This window comes from Saccopteryx leptura, chromosome 10 (genome assembly GCF_036850995.1).
Source record: "Saccopteryx leptura isolate mSacLep1 chromosome 10, mSacLep1_pri_phased_curated, whole genome shotgun sequence".
NCBI lineage: Eukaryota > Metazoa > Chordata > Mammalia > Chiroptera > Emballonuridae > Saccopteryx > Saccopteryx leptura.
In genome coordinates, this window is record NC_089512.1 from 16,537,647 (window position 1) to 16,554,580 (window position 16,934).

The 16,934-nt window shown below is 42.9% G+C and overlaps 1 protein-coding gene across 6 annotated transcripts in view; it reads right to left on the reverse strand.

The window, feature by feature from the left end:
- The window catches only part of ARPP21 (cAMP regulated phosphoprotein 21), a 160,680-nt gene that overhangs the window by 120,181 nt on the left and 23,565 nt on the right, over window positions 1–16,934 (reverse strand). The window contains exon 1 of one of the 6 annotated variants that reach the window (XM_066350879.1): window positions 16,178–16,283. The exons of the other annotated variants lie outside the window; for them this stretch is intronic. The gene's annotated coding sequence lies outside the window, so the exon portion shown is untranslated. Of the gene's footprint in view, window positions 1–16,177; window positions 16,284–16,934 lie in introns of those variants that run through there. 6 annotated transcript variants of the gene reach the window in all.

A 16,934-nucleotide genomic window follows, 5' to 3' on the forward strand; every position in this document is an offset into this window, starting at 1 on the left:
GTAGCCCTGGGTATAACAGAAAAGCTGATCAGCAGCCTTGTTTCATCACTGGCCCAGGAATTTTTGCATATTTTTTTTATTACAGATAAGAAGAATTTGCAATAAAATCCATGCCACAGAGAGCTGGGCCGATGGTCCTGCTGTCATGTTAGAAAATAAAACAACCTGAGGAAGCGCTGAGGGTGGTTTTGGTTTGACTGTGTGACCACTGGGACTAGTCCCAAGATTTTTCAATAGCCTCAACTTTCACAACCCACGCAGGCTGATCGTTCCCTTATATCTCCTACCTCATTCTAGTAAGAGTCTAGGCATGACTTATCCACACACGGGGCAGTGTCATCAACCTCCAGACTGGTGCAAACTTAAAAAAAAAAAAAAAAGGTGCAGATACACGGAGAATCCTAGCTTTGCAAAGAACCTTGCAATCAGCTAGTGTAGCTGACATTAAATCCAGTGTAGCTGACATTAAATCCAGTGGTTTGGACAAGATCTACAACCATATAGCGACAGAGCTGGGTTAGAACTCCATTTAATGCACTATATTCCTCTACTGACGGCTCTACTAGAAATTTGACCAGGCTCACCCAATCTAAGCAATTGAATCCCAGGATATTGCAAGAGAACCCTGCACGTTTTCACTGGACTGCTATCTTCTTTCCTCTCCCATGAGCCAGCAAACACTGCACAGGAACTGCACATATGTATCTTCTGATGTGTTTCTTCTCTGGTTTTCTCTTTAATATCACATGGATGTGTTTGGGTTTCTAGGCATTATGCTTGGTCTTTCTCTGTGAAAAATCCTGAAAGCCCGTAAGCCATAACTACCAGAATGACCTAAAGTTATCTGCCAGCTACAGCCCAACTTCCTTCTTTCACTTCTGGAAATCATAGTTCCCACCTTTCCAGAGGCCACACAGGAAACCACATTCCTGCATGGCTCCCAGATAAAGGGTAGCCAGGGTTTGCAGAAAGGCATCGTATTTTTTTAATGCGGAACAATTAGAATCTATGCTGGTGACAGAATGCACGGAACAATTAGAAATGTATGTCCCCCTAATCTTCAAGCAAAATGCCCGGATGGCAGACATGTGGTGTTGCCTTGTCATTCCAACTGTAACTAAAACAGATTTTCCAGGAACTTACATAACATGGTAGGCATCTTGCAGATAATTCCATATAACTTCGTTGAAACAAAATTGTTCCCAAACAGTTAGCTGTTCCAGGAATCCCACGGAGTTACATACTTATTATAAATATTCCCCTCAATATCGCTGTACCCTGATCTATGAAAAGAAACACTATTTTAGGCGTGGGAGGGATAAGGAACAGAAATGATACTTTTTTTGCTTGAATATTATTAATCTCACTGATTAGTACATCCTAAGTTCAGTTTGAATCAGTTCCAACAATATTTTTCAATTTCCTCTTGACCTAGACACCCAAAATATAATCCATTATTTAGTTTCAGTTATTTATATTGACAACACCTTGTAACGGAAGGAGGATTGATCACAAATGCATATTTTCAACTCTGGCTTCAAGGATTATAAAAAAAACTCATCACGAAAAGAAAAGGCACTTCCAAAAAGGAGGCACACTAGTTTTATTTGGCGTATCTGACATGAACTCTTTTCTCCTGCATTCCTACAAGAAGTAAAAGAGGCAGCTGTCATTTCAAAAACAATGGAACTTAACAGATGTGATGCCGTTATAGTTGTGAGTGTAGGAGCTAAATGTCGGAGTTATTCACACCTGTCTTGCAGCAAGGAGGAAAGGAAGAGGCATTTAGATGAAATGAATAAAAGCAAAGATAAACTGACAAATTAATATTGTCAGATTTTTGAAATGGTGATAGAACTGATGTCTTTTCCTCCACATGTAAATTAGGGAAGTAAGAGGTTTCCATTGCTATGATGTCTTTGTTTTCTCTCATGTAGATGCTTAGTATCTGGTGACAGCATCTGAATATTTCAGGCCTTAATGTTGCCTTTTCAGAATTATGATTAGCGCTGTAAAACTAATCAAAAGGCTTCCACATGGAAGTGTAATTACCCACCTATGACCTCAGCTCTGCTTCCCACACACCTCTGCAAACAGCAGAAAAACAAAAGGTTTTTCCAGGGAGGCAAGGGAATCGAAGAGCACTTCCCCAAAACAAAAAGCCAAAATGTGGCTCTAATGGGTCTATGACTACAGGAAAGGGGTGGGGGAGAGAGCCACGAGAGAGAAATTTAGCAGAAATGGATGAATACTGCATCCCAAGTGCGGCATGTGGAACACAAGAGACACGAGGACAAAGGGAATTTCTAGTTATGTAGGCTGGCACTGAGCTGCCGCTGCGTGTTAACGTATCGATCTTGTTATTTCTTCAGGAAACAACAGCCACACGAATCCATGTTTTTATGGAGTATTCACTATGACATGGGTAATTTTGGACTGAGTGTTTTGCATAAATTTTTTTTTAAATGTTATCCTCACAGCCACTGCACTATTCATTACAAGCCCACAGTGGTGAATACGACAAGCCAGACGCCTGCTTGTCCTGTCTTTAGTGTTAAGTCAAGCTGGCTGTTGGCTCCTTTAATCACCAGAACCCAGGTCTTCGCAATGTAGATGAGTCATCCTTTCACAAGGCTTAAAATCTGAACCAAGTAGTAAAATTCACTCTCCTCCCACTATGTTTTATAAGCCACACAATGGGCAGAGAGTTTAGCCTGTTCAGTATACCTCTGTGTTATCTCCGTGCTCAGAACGGTCCAGCACACAGGAGGATCTGTTGACTCAGTGAACAAAAGGAGGCTCCAAACTCTAACTGGACACTGATCAGTGATTTCAGGTGACTTGACTGTGATTCTGGTTTTTGTTTTTGTTTTTTTTCACCTAAAAGCCAAGGCATCTGATGACTCAGAGACCCATGAACCAATGTGGCAAGGGTTAAGGGAAAACAGCTGACCCGGCAGCCATTAAAACCACGACATCCCTCTGGATGTCTGGGTCCCTAGAAGGTTTTGGTCTGGCTGAGCTTTGTGACACTGGGCCACTGCATTCGGAAGAGAGCCCTGAAGCTTCCTTGCTGAACACCTGTGTGGCACGTCCTGTGGCCTTCTGAATACGATACTACAGGAAGAGATGGTGCTGGCCCTGAAGGAGCCATCAGTGTAACCAGGGAACTCAACAGACAAAGGGATTTGAGAACAAAGCAATCAGAGGACTAACGCATGTCTAGAAACAATATACACGACTGCTCACCGTAGACACGTTTTTCTTAAAGTCATATGTTCTCAAGAGGTTAACTTTGAAAGCCATCGTAAGGGAACTAGAAAATGCAATGAAGAGAAAATGAACAATGGGAAAGACATTTCCACTAAAGACAAAAGGAGAGTGCTGAACCCTTGAACTGAAGACACCCAGACTGGTGAGCTTTTTCAGGCTGTTGGTAGTTTCTGAGTTTTTCCAAGTGGGTAATGGCACCAATCAAATGCATGGTTTATCGTAATGAAACTGGCCAGACATCTAGGTCTTGCTCACACTTCCAGGCTAAATATATATATACACACACACACACACACACACATACACACACACACACACACACATATGTAGTGTTTCTCATTCTTCCCCAACTCTACTCCTTAGAGTTACTGCATGAAGCTTCTTCTGAGTGCTCATTCTACCTCGGGGGCTCACCTAAGTGTCATCTTCCCCTCTGAGGGAGCTGTGCCCACTCCAGGAACTGTGGTGTTCACATGTGCCTGCTCTACCCCTTCTTCAAAGCAGTAGCCCTTTTCCTTTTCTGTTTTTCCTCATTCTCTACACTGCCTAATATAGCGCTGCGTGTTGTCACAGACCGACACCCCAGAAGTGTAGTCGTGGAAATGCAGAAGCCCTGTGCAGAAGTCCCCACTCCTGCTGGAGAAGAAACAAAGTATTCACTAAGTTATTCCTACAGTTCTCAGACTTCCTGAAAGAAGATGCACTTTGAAATATAGGATAGATGAATTCATTTGACATGGATGTGTTTTTGTTCTAATGGTGGCAACATTGTGTTGGAATTGTTCCTCACCACAATTAAGTTTCTATAAAGCTTACTGAAAGGGCAGGTGGAGGAGGAGAAGCACAATACCCCACCCCCTCCCCGCAAGGTGTGTGAATGCACTGAGGTCCAAGGGTCTGCGTTCAGGGCCTAAGGTGCAGGAGAAAGGAGTAAGGGAAGTACTATACCTGATGCCTCCTTTCCTGGAGGTTGGGGAGAGGAAGCAAGCACAGTAGGGGGCGGGGCGGGGAAGGAGCTACTTGTCTGCAGACAGAGAACTTACAGATGCAGGTAGAACTGCTGTATAGTAAATAAAAGCTAATATATGAAGCAATTATCTCTAAGCCTTCATGTCTAAGCCATCAAGGGTGTGACTTATGTTTGGATCCTGCTTTCAATAACAATGTTCTAAGGAAATGCTCATGATGAATGACCAAGGTGGGCGCTATATTCTAGATTCTCTGGATAGAGGGCACTTGGACCTGTCTATATCAAACTACCAACAGTGATTGTCACACATCCGGAACAAATCCCAACCGGTTTGCTGAAAAAAGAAATGGGTATATTTCTGGGAAGGATATATTTTCAGGAACCTTACAAGATGTTGGTGGAATGGAATCTGTGTTTTATCATGTCCAAGGCTCCTCCAGAAGGTACTTTCCTACTTAAGACGTGAGTTGAAATGTGCCTGGTTGTGCTGGGCACCATTCCAGGTCTGGGCCATCTGTGGCAGTGCTGATTGAACCCCAGATGCCCTGCTTGGAAAGTACCCTAAAATGAGCATGTGATTGGCCATCTGAAAGAGAGAGGCTGCAGTTTAAAGTTGGCTGGCCTGCTACCATTTAGTGTCAGAATTGGAATCACATGACCCTTCTCTGTCTCGAAGGCTGGCCAGGTACGATATTGTACGCCCCACGCCCGTGACCTCAGGTAAAGCTCCATTAAAACAAACAAACAAACAAACAAACATTCTTGCTTGAAGGGACAGTTAAGGAATTAGTTGCATTCAAGACTGTAAGCAGCCTGACCTGTGGTGGCGCAGTGGATAAAGCGTCGACCTGGAACGCTGAGGTTGCCAGTTCAAAACCCTGGGCTTGCCTGGTCAAGGCACATATGGGAGTTGATGCTTCCAGCTCCTCCCCCCTTCCCTCTCTCTGTCTCTCCTCTCTCTCTCTCTCTCTCTCTCTCTCTCTCTCTCTCTCCTCTAAAATGAATAAATAAATAAATAAAATAAAAAAAGACTGCAGGCAAATTCAATAAATTAAAAAAATAAGTAAGTAAATAAATATAATAAAAAGATGGCAATAGTAAATCCTTAGCTGTCAATAATTAATTTAAATGTAAACGGAGTCAATTTCCCAATCAAAAGATTAAATTCTGCCATCATAGAATTGCTGAATGGAAGAAAAGAAAAACAATATTTAACTATTTAAAAGAAAAAAGACCCTGGGATTTGCAGGCGAGTGCCCCCCGCTTTAGTGGACACTCCTGTTTTAGTGCTCCCTGTTCCAGCGTCCGACAAGGCCTTTTCATCCTGAGAAACCGCTCCAAGAAAATGGGTGGTTGCTCTTTGTAACGCTCTATATTTTTAAATAGTGAATCCATTTTGATAACCTTATAAGAGCACAAGCTGGTGTAAGCTCTGTAAGTTCTTAGAACATGCTAGAGCTACCAGGTGCTGAAGCAAGGGAGAAAACAGGTTCTCGAATCATTTTATATGAAGGAACTAAAAGAAACTATTGATGAAATTCAGGAGACACATGGCCAGTCTTGACTTAAGTGATGGGGAATGTTGGCCCGTGATTCCTTCAGTGATGAAGGAAAAGGTTGACTACATCATGTGCAAAAAGTCTCTGTGATTCCTGATGGTGAAGTTGAAGATTTGGGGTCATTTTACTCATGGATTTTATTCCAGCTAAGGGCCTGGAAGTGGCTATTAGCTTTGCACATGTGTGTTGTGATTAGAACAAAATAGTCTTGAGGTATGCTTGTTTTTTAGAGACTTTAGAAAAAAGAAAACTACAGATGGACCCAGTGCAAACTGACATTGTCAGAAGAAAATGTGAAGCGCATGCACCTGCTTTGACGTGTCAAATGTGCAACATTGCACTGAAAAATCAAATGGGACCTTGACCAGACAGCTCAGTTGGTGAGAGCATTGTCCGTATATACAAAGGTGGTTTGTTCGACCCCCAGCCAGGGCACATCCAGAAACAGATGGATGTTTCTGTCCATCTCTCCCTTCCACTCTCTGAAATCAATCAACATTTTTTTTATAAAATCCAGTGCGAGGCAGTAACCCTGCAACCAAGTAGGAGAACCTGGCACTTAGCTGGGGGTTGGGAATCTGGTATTACACCCCAAACTGGAAGCATAAGTGAATTTCATTGTTAAAGTTTGCAAGAGTGTAACACAGGCTACAGATATGGAAATGGCCAGGGAAATTATCTGGGAAAGAATCAAATTTATGATGGGATCTCTGATGAAAATGCAATATCTGTCAATCTTATGTAAGATGCAATAGTCAGCTTTTGAGCTGCTAGCTTATTTGTAATCCTTCCAAAATTTAAACCAAAGGTAAAAAAGAAGTCAGTAGTTATATTCATAACAGAGCAAGGCCCACTTGGAAGTGGAATCTTTTGGTGAGTGTGGTCTCCTTAGTAAAAAAAGTCCAAGGCATAAATATGGGGAAGTATACTGTGAGAAAAATTCACACTCATAATGAAAATTTAGGAAGAAAGGAAGGAAGGGAGGAAAGAAGGAAGGAAAGCGGGCTGGTCAGCTCAATTGTGTAAAAAAAAAAAAGCCCTTTCAAAATTAATATGTAAAATGGAACATGGTGCATTTATGGAAGTTCAAGATGAAGCCTGCAACAAAACTTAATTTTCACAAATAAATTTAAAACTAGAAAGACAAAAGAAAGTTATTATTAGCATCTAAGCAGAGACAGGATTATTCATCATTATGGATAAATAGTATATCAAGAATAGCATTTCCCTGCACTTATTAAAGTACAGTGTCTAGAAAAATATGCTCTGTACTTCAAAAGATTACACATTTTCACTGTTATAAAAAAGAAGCTATAAGGAAGGTAAAGAACATGATGGGATTTGTTGCGTCTCAAAGTCAGGTCCATGAAGGCAAGAAAAGTAATCTGAATCTCTAGGTACCAAAGCATTCAAGCATGTTAGCACGAATGACTACTTTCAGCCTCACAAAGCATTGTTAGTATTCTAATTTAAATATCAAGAATTGAGTCTATCTCTGTATCTATCTGTCTGTCTATCTGTCTACCTACAGAGAATGAAACGTGTGTATAGTTTGTGCAACCCCAGGTCTCTGAAATCCTCTGTGCTCCAAAACTAAGCCTATCATCTGGCAGGTGGTGTCCGATTCTGGGCATGCTGGCTCCCTGCTGAAAACTCTGTGGCCTGACCATTCCTGTGGGGTGAGGGGCAGTGCATGCCCACAGCCGCCAACTCCAGGTCAGGCCGCAATTGTCCTAAACTCCAGAGACTCCAGCAGGAGTGCGGAAAGAATAACGCAGGAGCAGAAACAAGCCCACTTCCTCCCTCAGCTGGCCACCCACTGAGCCACCAAGAGGCCAAACTGAAGGTGACTCGAAACAAGCAACCAACCCAACCAACCAAACAAACAAACAAAATGCTGCCTATATAAATTCTCCCCACCTACAGTGTCATTATGCAGGAGTTCATAATGCCAATTTTGGAAGAGTTTTGTTTAAAAAAAAAAAACGGCTCTCGTTCTAGGCACTGACCACCTGGGTGAGGGGTCTGGGCTTTGCTGCAGATTTTGTGTTTTGGGAACATCATTAAAAACCGGTTAGGAACCTTAGGGAGCGTTCTCCTCAGGGGTATGATGATGCAGCATTTTCACATGCTTTATTTTCTCAAGTTAGGTATGCAGATCAGGAGTAAATTTATTCTGTTTGTTGATTTTGTTTCCTCCATAAAACATGATAGCTGAATTGGGGGGGAGGGGCTAGTCTCTTAGTGGATTTTGATAGATAGTGGCAGCCTTTTCTGGAAATAAACATGAGCAAAAACTTGTTTTCTGACCGACAATAATAAGCTATTGATGTTATTATGCACCATGACCAATATACAGTATGATCTCTAACCATCTTAATATAACCTCTCTGTAGATATACATTCACTCTCTCTTTCTCTATCTTTCTCTCTCCTGGAATAGATATTAAAGATATAATAAATACAATATTTATTAGAAGTAATACCTATAGCTTTTCCCTAAAAAAGGATCTTAGGCCCTTTACTATTTTTTTTTTTTAGTAGAGATGTTTTTCCTGCAAAAATGAACATTTCTATATTTAGAATATAGATAAAATATTATTGAAAGTGGATAAAAACAAAGTCACAAATGATACAGCCATGAGGTGCTACAGTCACCATTACTAGTACCCAACAGCTAGAATCCCAGCCTTTGAAGGTCTTTGCAAATCAGGTCCACTCCAGAATGGAGAGGCGCCGCTCAAACGCCTGCTTCGTTGCTGGCTCCCAGAGTGTGTTCCTTTGGCGTACAATGGTAGCAGGCCTTTTCAAAACTTCCTCATGCATTAAGTTTGTGTGCATTGTATTCTCCCACTTCAGACTAAATTGCATTTTCCTTTAATTAATGATAAAGACTCTTACATTTCTTTCTATTCTTTTTTAATTTTTTTTCCAATCCAGCACCTCTCCAAAATTGCATGAGAAGAAAGGGGAGCCACAAACGCACCCAGCTTCCGTTGTAAAATAGACCGTCACTTCTTCAGGGAGAAATCGGTAAACTGCTTATCTCTCTCTCTCATAAGTTCTTTAAAAACAGGGGCTTTTTATTTTATGAAACACATGGTGTTCGGTAACAGTCTGATGAAGCACTTATTTAATGAATGAATCTATAAGTGGAACAAGTCATGAGATTAGGGTGCCTATTCAGAAGGCAAAACGGCTGTGGTCTCTCTTCCAAACTAGCAATTACTTCCTCATTATCATTAGCCCGGCCATAAATCACGGTGGTAAATAAAACTACTTTTACTATAATACAATTTGAGATTTTTACATAAAAAGAAAGTTAAATGCTAATGTAAACAGAGCCCATTGAAACCAATTCCAATACATTTCGAGGCTAATCTTTCTGTGTGCCTGACTTTATTTTGATTTAGAAAAAGAGAATAAACGCTTACTTGTACTATTTTATATGTGCTTTGACCGTGGGCCTTCAGCAGACCGAGCAACCCCTTGCTCGAGCCAGCAACCTTGGGTCCAAGCTGGTGAGCTTTGCTCAAGCCAGATGAGCCCTCACTCAAGCTGGCGACCTCGGGGTCTTGAACCTGGGTCCTCCTCATCCCAGTCTGACGTTCTATCCACTGCGGCACCATCTGGTCAGTACTTGTCCTATTTTAGAGTGGAGGAAACTGAGTCACAGAGACATAAAGTATCATAGCCAACATTTTATTCTAGCAGAAGGTGGGGCCTGAGTTCAAATTCTGACACATTAGTCCCAGGACTTGAATTTTAACCACAGCCCTGTGGAAGGAGCCAGGATAGCAGTCACTACATGCCTGGCATTAAATAATAAAGGTGACACTAATGGCCACAGGGGCAGGGGTCATCTGAGGGTTCGTGCCCACTCTAGTCTTCCTGAATCTTCTCAAATGAACCTATTTTATTTTTTTAATCAGAAAAAGTAACCATAAAGAAGCAACTAAAAAAGTAATAAATGAATTCAAAATGACTCTTTGCAGTGTTAATTGCCCTGTGAAATATGTTTGTGATTCCAATGTAATTATCCATTTAATCAGAACACATGGAAGTAAAGACAAGGCAGAGAACTGTTAATAAACCCAAAGTAGAGAATAAGTACACCTAACCAAATGTGCAATAAAAGGAATCAAGTCAGTGAAAAGGTATGGTTTAAATAAATGTCAAAGACAAAGCAGAAGAAAGACACCCTGCACACAAGCCAAGTAAATTAGCAAAAAAAAACCCCACCTATTTTAAAATGTCAAAACAATCTCAACACTAGTTCTCTAAATATTTAAATTGTCATACAGTATGCGTATTTTATGCTTAGAATAAATATCAAAATGAAAACAATGCAAATGTATTCAAAATAGTCAAAAACAATTACAAGTCAAACTGGGCTAAAATTTCTTAGGAATTTAAGAATATTTTTAATGGAGTCACTGGCTTGAATATTGTGTTGTGAGCTTACTTCTCTCTATAAGGAATCAACCAAAAAGTTTCAGGGAAAATTAATAGTTTGGGGGAAGACTCTAAAACTTCATTGCAAGAAATGTGGTGACCTCCAGTATAGTAGTTTTGGGTTCAGAGAAAGGCGCGTGTGTGATATGTGTAATCACTTATAGCATTCTTCATATCTACTACCTACTAATCCAGGGGTCCCAAACTTTTTACACAGGGGGCCAGTTCACTGTCTCTCAGACCTTTGGAGGGCCGGACTATAAAAAAAACTATGAACAAATTCCTATGCACACTGCACATATCTTATTTTAAAGTAAAAAACCGAAATGGGAACAGATACAATATTTAAAATAAAGAACAAGTAAATTTAAATCAACAAACTGACCAGTATTTCAATGGGAACTATGGGCCTGCTTTTGACTAATGAGATGGTCAATGTCCGGTTTCATATTTGTCACTGCTAGCCGTAACAAGTGATATGACGCGCTTCTGGAGCCGTGACACCTGCATCCCACATCACCGGAAGTAGTACTGTACGTGAGCAACGCTGTGCTTTGCTGCGCCGCCACATACAGTACTTCAGAAGCACTCACTGACCACCAATGAAAGAAGTGCCCCTTCTGGAAATGCGGCGGGGGTCGGATAAATGGCCTCAGGGGGCCGCATGCGGCCCCCACAGGCCATAGTTTAGGGACCCCTGTACTAATCCTTTTTACTGAGAAGCCCCCTGCAGGTTTGTGGCTTTTAAACAGTCCCTGCCTGCAGCCACTGCTCTTAGTGGGGCACAGCTGGAGCTAAGGGTCTGAGAATGTGGCAAGGGCCAGTGGAGATACTCCAACATGAGCGAGGAGCTGGGTATTTTTAAATCCATAACATACATCATCATTATGTTGCCTTTCAAAACTATAACAAACCGTAGAAATTGAATACCTTTTCACTTGTTTTCTATGCCCTTAGTAAGTTCCTTGGGAGGAACAGGGGTAGTACAAAGATGATCAGAATACAGCCCCATGCTCTAGGACCGGGGTCGGGAACCTTTTTGGCTGAGAGAGCCATGAACGCCACATATTTTAAAATGTAATTCCGTGAGAGCCATACAATGACCCGTGTACATTACACATTATCCAATAAAAATTTGGTGTTGTCCCAGAGGACAGCTGTGATTGGCTCCAGCTCCCCGCAACCATGAACATGAGCGGTAGGAAATAAATGGATTGTGATACATGAGAATGCTTTTTATTTTTAACGTTATTACTTTTTTTATTAAAGATTTGTCTGTGAGCCAGATGCAGCCATCAAAAGAGCCACATCTGGCTCGTAAGCCATAGGTTCCCGACCCCATGCTCTAGGAGGACCCAGACTTGAGGGGAAAGTTGGGTTGTTTAAAAGTTGGGTGGAGTTTATGAAATGACTCTACAACAGCAGTGCTTTCACGTGAGAGGACAGTTTCATGAACTCAGGCAATGTTTAACCAATTTTTTTTTTAGTTTCTCAAATGTAGGAAATAACAGAATCCGGAAGGTTTAAAATAATTCTTTCAAAGACGGGGGGGGGGTATGGGGGTGGAAAGAGTCTCTGCCTGGGACATGGGAGGCATGATGTGGGGTGTAGAGGCTGTTATATTGAGTGGGACTCTTAAAACCATGTCAACACAATAAATTAAAAATAAAAATTCAAAAAAAAAAAAACCAGACCAAAAAAAAAAAACAGAAGGAAAAAAATGATCTCTTACCTCCCAATGAATAGGTTTACATTACATAAAACAACTAGATGGTCAGCCATGTTAAAAGACCTATTAACTGGTGCTATATAGAAACAGACGCACAAATGTCTATCTGCGTATCTAAGCACACATTTTGATTGTGTAGATATTTTTAGAGTGTCCACGTATAACATTTTGCCCAGAACTTTTTAATTACGTTCACTTGCTTACTTCTCCAAAAGACAAGCTCTCATAATTTGATTTGAGAACGGTACAGTCTTCAGTTAGCATATTAAAGAAAGAAACAAAAAAACTTAGGCCCAGGGCGACAATGACATCCGAAATCAACCCCCTATCTATGTCTGTAAAGGCCACAGGACAACCTGGGCTCAGTTCTTCTCTCTCCGACTCCAATATCCTTTCCAAGCTACTTCTGTACATACGTACAGCGACAGAAATATAAACCAGAACGCGCTTTTATTAAAAACACAGACGTTCTGATTTAGGATGGTACCTTCACCATTAGCTTTTAAACTAATCCCTTAAAGATCTTCAAATGCGTTGATCCCTAAAGAGTGAAAATCTAATGCTGTTTTTACTGACCTAAAATTTTTCATGTAATTTGAATGTCAAAGAAACGTCACTGAAAATTAAGTCACACACACACACACACACACACACAGACAAACACACACACAAAGAGCAGGTGGTTTAAGTCACTCAGAATATGCAAGTGACACTGCTCCCAGGCTCCTCCCCAAATGCCAGATCAGGCCACACTGCAGCCTGGAGTCGGTTCCAGCTCCAAGCACAGTAGCAGCTGCTGGGAGTTGGCTGCAGCTCAAGTCTCAGCTGTATTCTTGGCCCCCTGCCTCCTCCAGGCACTTACCGGGGGGCCTGTGACCAAGGAAACAGCTGAGCCCCCACCTCAAAGAGGAAATGCAACCGCCGCAACCCCCACGGCCACCTGCTCTGAGGCCAAACAACCAACAAATTCCTGCTCCCGTGGCAGGCTAACGTGGGGCGCTGACTCACTCCCAGGCGTGTCGCGACTGGCCTGCTCGGGGCAGAGCCCGGCAAAGCCCGGCAGAGCTGAGATGCAATCCTGACCTCTTTGGCAGACCCACTTGGGGACTCAGACTTGCAAAGAACTCCTAAATGGTTTAGATCAGGGGTCCCCAAACTTTTTACACAGGGGGCCAGTTCACTGTCCCGCAGACCGTTGAAGGGCCGGACTATAAAAAAAACAAACAAACTATGAACAAATCCCTATGCACACTGCACATATCTTGTTTTAAAGTAAAAAAACAAAATGGGAACAAATACAATATTTAAAATAAAGAACAAATAAATTTAAATCAACAAACTGACCAGTATTTCAATGGGAACTATGCTCCTCTCACTGACCACCAATGAAAGAAGTGCCCCTTCCGGAAGTGCAGCGGGGGCCGGATAAATGGCCTCAGGGGGCCACATGTGGCCCACGGGCAATAGTTTGGGGACCCTGGGTTTAGATGTTCAAGTCACAGGGTGGGTTCTAATAACACCCCTCACACAATGTTTCAGGTATTCTTTGTAGACTCTCCCTAAGATACTCCATTCCTAAACAGAAATTTTGATTTGGCTTTTATACCGGGTTGAAAAATTGCTGAGTGCTCAGGAAGGAGGGCGGCAGGTCACGTCCACATTCAACAGTTTCCACGAGGCCCCACAACACAGCATCGTTACAAAAATGAAGTAAAGGTCCTGAACCTTTCTTGGCCTGTGACTCAGTGTGGCCTTCCTGGGTGCCAGGGAACATGGAGAGAGCCCTGGGCATCAGCACACATTCCAAGTTCAAATCCAATGTTCACAGCTGAGTCGCGGAGCCCGGACAGAGGAAATGTGAGTGGATGTCCGGGCACCGCTCCGAAGGTCCGTGAGGGTGCGCATGCCCATTCCCAGAACCGCGGCTCCGACAGCCTCTCCTGCACTCACATCAGCAGTACTAAGAGACGTTCCTGACTTCAAACATTGTGAAATCTCACCCTACTCTGAGGACAGGCCCGCCCGGATCTGTCTCAGGTCAACAGGGAAGAAGATGCTTTACGCTATTAACCATTCCTCTGGAGTGGGAGGGGCACAGTGTTGACAATCCATCAGGCACACCTGAGGGTCTGGTACCCAATTATCTCTAATCGTGCATGTTTTGAAAATTTCCATCATAAAAAGATTACGGTATAACGTTTTCTCGGGGATGAAATAATCTTCAGACACAAAGACTACGCACCCAAATGGGGCTTCAGTCCAGATGGGAGGCATACTGATTTGCAGGTGATTGATTATTGTTTCCAGGGCGAATGTGTGAGATTTGAGAACCTCGGACTGGCTACAGCACCAAGAAAGAAAAGAAGGAAGGAAGGAAGGAAGGAAGGAAGGAAGGAAGGAAGGAAGGAAGGAAGGAAGGGAGGGAGGGAGGGAGGGAGGGAGGGAGGGAGGGAGGGAGGGAGGGAGGGAGGAAGGAAGGAAGGAAGGAAGGAAGGAAGGAAGGAAGGAAGGAAGGAAGGAAGGAAGGGTGAAAGAAAAGAGAGGAGAGGAGAGGAGAGGAGAGGAGAGGAGAGGAGAGGAGAGGAGAGGAGAGGGGAGGAGAGGAGAGGAAGGGAGGAGAAAGAGAGAGAGAGAAAGAGGGAGGAAAGGAGGGAGGGAGGGAGGGAGGGAGAAAAAGAAAGAAAGAAAGAAAGAAAGAAAGAAAGAAAGAAAGAAAGAAAGAAAGAAAGAAAGAAAGAAAGAAAGAAAGAAAGAGAAAGAAAGAAAGAGAAAAAGAAAAAGAGAAATTGACTTGTGTCTACTTAAGCCTTTTCTCCCTAAGAGTCATGCCTGGCAATTTTTATTCAACACAGGTGTGGACATTGAGACACACGTGGCTAGTCTAGGGTATCATGATGTTCAGTTTTCCCCGTTCTGGTAGACACAAGTTCGTTCCTCTTTAAGAAAAGACCGTTCTCTCTCTTGAGGAATCATTTTCAGCAGCTGAGAGCTGAGTCCCCAAAGTGGCACTCTATGCTGGGGCGGTCAGTCCACGTCCAGTACCTGGTGGCGGTGGGAGGGAAGGCCTGGCCGTCTCAGCCTCAGCCGGACACCCTGAAGGCCCCTGCAGCTGCAGAGCGCACCACGGAGCTGCCAAGGCTGTCCTCATCCTCTGGCCTGAACTGTATCTGGCCTTCTCCTGCTGCCCATTGTGGTGTTGCTGCCAAGGACGCTTGCTCCTTAGTAAACACCCTGCACGCTAAACCCTGTCTCAGACGTCTCTTCCCAGAACCCTTCCATGGGACATCTCAGGACATCCCTTTGGAAGGTTGAAATTGCATTGCGTTGTTAAGAAAAGTCAGGTTAAAAAAAAAATCACTGTTTGGCCTAAAATCCTTATTCTAGCCTCTAAATCACCTTTTCTAACCCCTGACACCGCATTACTGATCCACACTCGGCAGTGTTTATAAAGGTATTAAAACTTGGGCATTCAATGTGCACTTGTACTCCATTCTACATTTTTGCCTTCCTGGTTCTTATGGGACACTACATATTAAATCTGGTCTATTAAAGAAAAAGAAATCCATTATTCTTCCCAAAGTTGTGAAGTCTCACCTCTACCTGAAATCTGATCCTACTGTTTATGTCTTACTCTGGGAGGCCACTATTAGGTTACAACGTCCTCTAACCTCAAATCTAATGTACCACATGTCTACCAGGTACCTCTGAAAGTTACATCCTCAAATGTAATTTCCAAACCATCGGCAGCTAACATCATGCCTGGCACCCAGTAGGCATTCAAAATATCACAAGACATAGCAGGTAATGCTTATAAAATGCTCAGCAATTTATACAAATTATCTCATTTACTCACTCGCAATTACTCCGACTTAGACGTCACTGGTTCCGTTATACAGATGGGATAACTGAGGCTCCGTAGGGCCAAGAAACTTGGCCAATGTCACACACGTGAAATGGCACCTACTATGCTTCAGTTTCACCCCAGCAAATATGTGTTATTGCTGTTTACCTAAACTACTCCTTTGGAGAATAGGCAGGTCATAATCAGAATGGAGTCCTGTTTTTTAAATTTTCTATCTGGCCATAAGAAATTTGTAAGCATTATGATTCTTCCGTGCAGACCACATGCATTATTAGCCCTTCAAATATTCTCATAAAGGAGCAGCCTAAACAATTTTAATGGCAACTAACCTGCCTCTCCCCATGCCTGAGAGCCCAGGTGTGGCTCTGTCTTTCCAGACCTTTCTCCAGAGGTGGGACCGCAGGAATTAGAAAGAAGGGGTCAAGTTGTAGCCAGAGGCAAGGATGGTTTGCAGGGGCAAAGGAACAAATTACAGTGGGAATGTCCATTTAAGGCGCGTAGGCAGGGGGAGGGCGCAGAGACCGAGTGCAGACAGCCCGTTTCTGGAAGGATCGGACCCAGGTCAGAAGCTGAAGCAGAGAAGAAACACAGGTGTGATAGAGCGAGTGGTCGCCCGGGGGCTGGGCCCAGCATTTATTTATAGATGGCACTCTGCTCATTGTTCAGTGCATGAATATACCAGTCCCCTGTGTCCCCCTAGAGGAATGAAAAAGAACTATTTAATTGTGAATACGTTAGAAGAATCTTCCATAATTTAGAAGTGATAGTTTATGGTTATTTACTAAACCACCTCTTCACTGAACCCAGTCAAAAAAAGGGGGGGGGGGAACCACGTCAAAGTCCATAACCTGAGAATCCATAACCTGAGAGTCCCCGAGAAGGGTGCCAGAAAGGCTTGTCAGGGCTAGCACACCGATCTGGCCTTTGGCATTGTGGCTCATGCTCTCCCTGTGCCAGTAGATGGTGCAATGCACACCTGTGACCCTTGTCACAAAACAGCTCTCTGATGTTTTTATTACAAGAACTTACATGAATCGTTACACATCCAGGCGTCATCCCGTACCCATGTGTTCCCTGACTAAGCTG